Source organism: Sus scrofa, unplaced genomic scaffold (genome assembly GCF_000003025.6).
Source record: "Sus scrofa isolate TJ Tabasco breed Duroc unplaced genomic scaffold, Sscrofa11.1 Contig1815, whole genome shotgun sequence".
Lineage (NCBI taxonomy): Eukaryota > Metazoa > Chordata > Mammalia > Artiodactyla > Suidae > Sus > Sus scrofa.
In genome coordinates, this window is record NW_018084954.1 from 341,958 (window position 1) to 348,574 (window position 6,617).

Consider the following 6,617-nt stretch of genomic DNA (forward strand, 5'->3'; position numbering starts at 1 on the left):
TTGCTGCTGCACTCTTCTCTGATTCTGGAGATCCCTCCAGTTCAGTTTTTCTTTCCATCGAGTAGGTGTCTTTCCAGGGTGTGGGATCCCTTTCTTCTCCACAGTTCCTTTTTGGGAGCGCCTGTCCAGCACCAATTCCCCTTCTCTCACTCTCCTTTTTTCTCTTGTTTTACCCAGTTATGTCATGAGATTCTTGCCATTATTGGAGTTTAGGTTCTTCTGCCAGTGATCATTGCTGTTCTGTGCGAGTCATTTAACCTGTAGATGTGTTTTAGTGTGTGTGTGTTTGTGGGAGAGAGTGAGCATGTCCCCCTACTCTTCTACTATCTTGCCTTGATATAAATATCAAGTTACTTAGGTTTATAATCTTGATGATTAAGACAGCAGTTAAGCCTGAGTTGAAAGAAAGAAAAGGAATTGCCATTTGGCACTTCTTTATCAAAAACCATTGTTTTTTTTTTTTTTTTTTTTTTTCCTTCTTTTGGCTTTTTAATTTTTTTTTTTAATTTTTTCACTTTGCCCGCTACTAGTGTGAATGGACTCTCCTTGTCTATTCCTAATTACCAGGGACCTTTTTAGCCTCCAGAAGCTGAGCACACCACTGGAACCTGATGTATTTTTGAAAATTAAGTTACAACACACTTGTAATATATTATGCAAATCTTATGTGTACAGTCTAATGAATTTTCAGCTTTTTATATACCTGTTAATGTAATTATCACTAAGATCAACTTTAGTGTTATTCCCTTTCTCCTAAGTGAGTGACCTGAACTCTTGAAAACCTGCTACAGCACTTTCCCACATTTTGTATCTTCTCTTCTATCTCACTTTCCTTCCTATTTCCCCTGCTATCATCTCTATGTCTATCCCTCTTTTTGGCCACTTCCCCATCTTCTCTACATCTCTCTCTTTCTTTTTTTTCTTTCCTCTTTTAGGGAATACATCTGAATAATATGGAAATTCCCAGGCTTGGGGTTGAATCGGAGCCATATCCACCCACCTATGCTACAGCCACAGCAACACAGGATCTGAGATGCATCTGCGACCAATGCAGCAGCTTGCAGCAGTGCCAGATCCTTAACCCACTGAGGCCATGAATCACACCTGCATCTTTATGGATACAAGCCCACTGAGCCACAATGGGAAGTCCTTCCATGTCTCTCTTAAAGCAGCTTTTTGGGTTCTGTCTCCCCTTAGTTCACCAACTTAGTCTCACTTCTACTTGTGTCAGTGTAAGTGCAAGTTCCTGGACTCATTAGGTTGGTTGCTCAACCTTATCCCTCACTAATCTAGACTCTTGCTGGAACACTTAGCAGGTAAAATCAAAGCACTTCCAGGGAGGGTGAAGTGGGATAACTGTGATTGGTTTCCTCAAGTTTTCAGTGTTTGGGTGAAAGAGGCTGGCCCTTCTGTTGTAGTAAATAAGCAACCCACCAACTCCAACACATTGATTAAAGCTGGCTTTCAAGCCCAAGGGACAGGTGCTGAATCCAGCCAGCCTAATATGTTAATCTGACACTGGCATAAAAACTGTACATGGAGGTAACATTATGGGCAGCAAATAATGTCAATACCAACCAGTTCTTAATGAAATTGCATTTATCAAAATGGAAAGTTTTTATTAGAAAATGATTAATTTCACACATCCTTATAAGATGTGAGGAGTTTCTTCATGGTGCAGTGAGTTAAGGATCCAGTATTGTGGCTCAGGTTGCAGCTATGGTGCTGGTTCCATCCTCAAGAACTACCCTGGTCCCTCAAAGAAATACCCTGGAGTGGAATTGCTGGATAATATGGTACTCCAAATTTATTTTTTTGAGGAATCGCCATACTGTTTTTCCTAGTGGCTGAACCAATTAACATTCTCACCAATGTGCATGAGGGTTCTCTTTTCTCCACATCCTTGCCCACACTTCTTATTTGTTGTCTTTTGGATAAGTCCCATTTTGACAGGTATGAAATGATATTGTGGTTTTGATTTGCATTTTCCTGATGGTTAATGATGCTGAGCATCTTTTTCCTGTGCCTATTGGTTAATTGTATGCCCCTATTTTTGGAAAAATGTCTATTTAGATCCTCTGCCCATTTTTTTATAAAGTTGTTTTCTTGAGTTGAGCTATTTGAGTTATCATATATTTGGAGAGTAAACCCTTGATAGATATATTATTTGGAAATATCTTCTACTATTCAGTAGGCATCCTTTGCATTTTTTTGATAGTTTCCTATGCTGTTTTGGAGCTATTTTGATGTTGTCTCATTTGTTTATTTTTACTTTTGTTTTCCTTTCCTGGGGAGACATATCCAAATAGAAATTACTGAGACTGATGTCAGAGCATACTGCCTAGGTTCCTCCAGAAGTTTTATGATTTCTGGTCTTACCTTTAAGACTTCAATCCACTTTAAACTTATTCTTGTATAACATTTGAGAGAGCAGTCCCATTTGATTGTTTTGCATGTAGCTGTCCAGTTTTCCCAGTGATATTTATTGAAGATGCTGTCTTTTCCCCGTGCTCCTTTTTTGTACATTAATTGCCCATGTAAATGTGGATTTGGAGTTCTCTGGTTCCCTAGCAGTTAAGGATTTGGCATTGTCACTGCTCTGGCGCGAATTCGATCCCTGGCCCAGGAACAAATATACGTTAAAGGCACGGCCAAAAAAAAAGTGTGTGTTCTTTTCTAGGCTCTGTATTCTATTCCACTGATATATCTGTCTGTTTTTGTGCCAGGAGCCTACTTTTTATGTTTTAGTAGCTTTGTAGTGTAGTTTGAAATTAAGTAGCATGATACCTCCAGCTTTGTTCATCTTTCTCAAGATTGTCTTGGCTACATTGGATCTTTTGTTTTTTCATATAAAGTTTAAAATTTTTGTACCAGTGCTATGAAAAAAAAGCCATTTGTATGTTTATGGGAATTACATTCAATATGTAGATTGCCTTGCAGTGTATGGTCATTTTAATAATATTTATTTTTCCAATCCATGAATGTATTATATCTTTACATCTCTTTGTGTCCATTTCAACTGCTTTAATCAGTTTTCATAGTTTTCCTAGAACAGATTTAGTTAGGTTTATTTCCAAATATTTAGTTAGATTTATTTCAAGGTTTTTTATTCTTTCTCATCCAAACATTAATGGGATTGTTTCCTTAATTTCTTCTTCTGATATCTGGTTGTTAGTATATAGAAAGGCAACATATTTCTATATAGTAATTATGTATCTGCAATTTTACTGAAATTATTGGTGAGTTCTAGTAGTTTTGGTGGTGTTGAGGATTTTTTATGTGTCATATTATACATCTGTATATAGGGACAATTTTCTTCTTTCTCTCCAATTTTGGTTCCTTTTATATTTTCCTTGTTTGATTTCTGGGTTGGGACTTCTAATACTATGTTGAATAAAAGAGGTGAGGGTGGGAATTCTTATTGCTAGTTTTAGAGAAAATGATTTCAGCTTTTCACTATTAGCATGATGTCATCTCTGAGCTTGTCATATATGGCCTTTATTATGTTAAAGAAATTTTCCTCTATACATACTTTGTTGAAAGTTTTAATCATAAGTGAATGTTGAAATTTGTCAAAATATTTTTGTGTGTCTATCGAATTGATCATTATAGTTTTGATTTGCATTTCTCTAATAATTAGTGATGTTGAATATTTTTTCATGTGCTTGTTGACCATCCATATGCAATTCTTGGAGAAATGTCTATTTAGGGCTTATGCCCATTTTCAGATGGTTTATTTATTTGCTGTTGAGTTTTATGAGTTGTTAGTATATTTCAGAGATTAAGGCCTTATTGATTGCATTGTTTGCAGCTATTTTCTCCCATTCGGTAAGTTGTGGGTTTTTTTTTATGGTTTCCTTAGCTGTGCAAAGGCTTTTAAGTTTGACTAGGTTCCATTGGTTTATTTTTGTTTTTATTCCTATTGCCCTGGGAGACTGACATAAGAAAAGATTTGTATGGTTGATTTCAGAGAATGTTTTGCCTATGTTCTCTCCTAGGAGTTTAATGGTGTCTTGTCTTATGTTTAAATTTTTAAGCCATGTTGTGTTTATTTTTATGCATGGTGTGAGGGTGTTTTCTAGTATCATTGATGTTACATGCAGCTGTCCAGTTTTCCAGTATCCACTGCTAAAGAGACTGTCTTTTTCTCATTTTATATTCTTGCCTCCTTTGTTGGAGATTAATTGACCATAGGTGTCTGGGTTTATCTCTGGGTTTTCTGTTCCATTGGTTTGTATATCTGTTTTGGAACCAGTACCACACTGTCTTGATGACTGTAGCTTTGTAATATTTTCTGACGTCTGGGAGAGTTATACGTCCTGCTTGGTTTTTGTTCCTCAGTATTTCTTTGGAGATTCTAGGTCTTCGATTGATCCATATACAATTTCAGATTGTTTATTCAAGCTCTGTGAAAAATGCCATGGGTATTTGATAGAGATTCTACCAAATCTGTCATTTGCTTTGGGTAGTATAGCCATCTTAACAATATTAATTCTTCCATTCCAGGAGCATGGAATATCTTTTATTACATTTCTTTGAAACTTCTTTGCTTTCCTTGATTAATGTCTTATAGTTCTCAGCACATAAGCCTTTCACCACCTTGGTCAGTTATATTCCAAAGTATTTACATTTTTGAGATGAAATTTTCTTTCTTTATTTTTTTATATTCACTGTAATTTTCTTTTTTAAATTAGTAAATGATTTTATTTGTTTCTATTATAGTTGATTTACAGTGTAGTGTCAATTTCTACTGTACCATGAAGTGACCGACTCATACATACATATGTGTATATATATATATTCTTTCTCTCACGTTATCCTCCATCATTTTCTATCACAAATGACTAGATATTATTCCCTGTGATATATCACATATATATCACAGTTGTATGAGTATATATATATATATATATATAGCCGGAACTCATTGCTTATCCACTCCAAATGCAATAGTTGGCATCTTTAATCCCTAACCCCAGACTCCCAGTACATCCCACACCCTCCCCCTTGGCAAACCATGAGTCTGTTCTCCAAATACATGAGTTTCTTTTCTGTGGAAGGTTTACTTGTGCCATATATTAGATTCCAGATATAAGTGATATCATGTGTTATTCGTCTTTCTGACTTTACTTAGTATGAGAGTCTCTGGTTACATCCTCATTGCTGCAAATGGCATAATTTTGTTCTTTTTTCTAGATGAGTATTATTCCATTGTGTATATATATATGTATACCACTTGTTCTTAATCCATTCATCTTTTCATGGACATTTAGATTGTTTCCATGTCTTGGCTATTGTGAATAGTGCTGCAATGAACATATAGGGGCATGTGTCTTTTTCAAGGAAGGCTTTGTCTGGATATATGCCCAAGAGTGGGATTGCTGGGTCATATGGTAGTTCTATATTTAGCTCACTGAGGTACATTCATACCATTTCCATAGTGGATGCACCAATTTACATTCCCACCAACAGTGTAGGAGGGTTCTCTTTTCCCCACACCCTCTCCAGCATTTCTTATTTATGGATTTATTAATGATGGCTATTCTGATTGGTGTGAGATGGCACCTCATGTTTTGATTTGCATTTCTCTAATAATCAGTAATGTTGAGCATTTTTTCATGTGCTTATTGGTCATCTGTATATCTTCTTTGGAGAAATGTCTCTTCAGGTCTTTTGTCCATTTTTCCATTGGGTTGCTTGCTTTTTCTGCTTTCGAGTTGTATAAGTTGTTTGTATATTTTATAGATTAAACCCTTGTCAGTTGCATCATTTGAAACTTTTTTCTCCCATTCTGTAAGTTGTCTCTTTTTTATGGTTTCCTTTGATGTGCAAAAGGTTGTCAGTTTGGTTAGGTGCCATTGGTTTATTTTTGCTTTTAATTCTGTTGCCTTGGGAGACTGATCTGAGAAAACATTTATAAGGTTGATGTCACAGAATGTTTTGCCTATGTTCTCTTCCACGTGTTTGATGGTGTCTTGTCTTATGTTTAAATCTTTAAGCCATTTCGAGTTTATTTTTCTGCATGGTATGAGGGTGTGTTCAAGTTTAATTGATTTAATGTGGCTGTCCAATTTTCCCAGCACCAGTTTCTGAAAAGACTGTTTTTTCCCCATTTTATATTCTTGACTACTTTGTCAAAGATTAATTGACCATAGGTGTCTGGGTTTATTTCTGGGTTCTCTATTCTTTCCCATTGGTCTGTCTGTCAGTTTTGGTACCAGTAGCACAGTCTTGATGACTGTGTCTTTTTAGTATTGCATGAAGTCTGAGAGAGTTATGTCTCCTGCTTGGATTTTTTTTTCTTAGGATTGCATTGGCAATTCTGGGTGTTTTGTGGTTCCATAGAAATTTTTGGATTATTTGTTGTAGTTCTGTGAAAAATGTAATGGGTAATTTGATAGGGATTGCATTGAATCTGTAGATTGCTTTGGGTAGTAAGGCCATTGTAATGATATTAATTCTTCCAACCCAGGAGCATGGAATATCTTTACATTACTTTGAATCATCTTTAATTTCCTTGATTAATGTTTTATAGTTCTCAGCATATAAGTCTTTACCTCCTTGGTCAGGTTTATTCCAAGGTATTTGATTTTTTGGAGTGCAATTTTAAAAGGTAT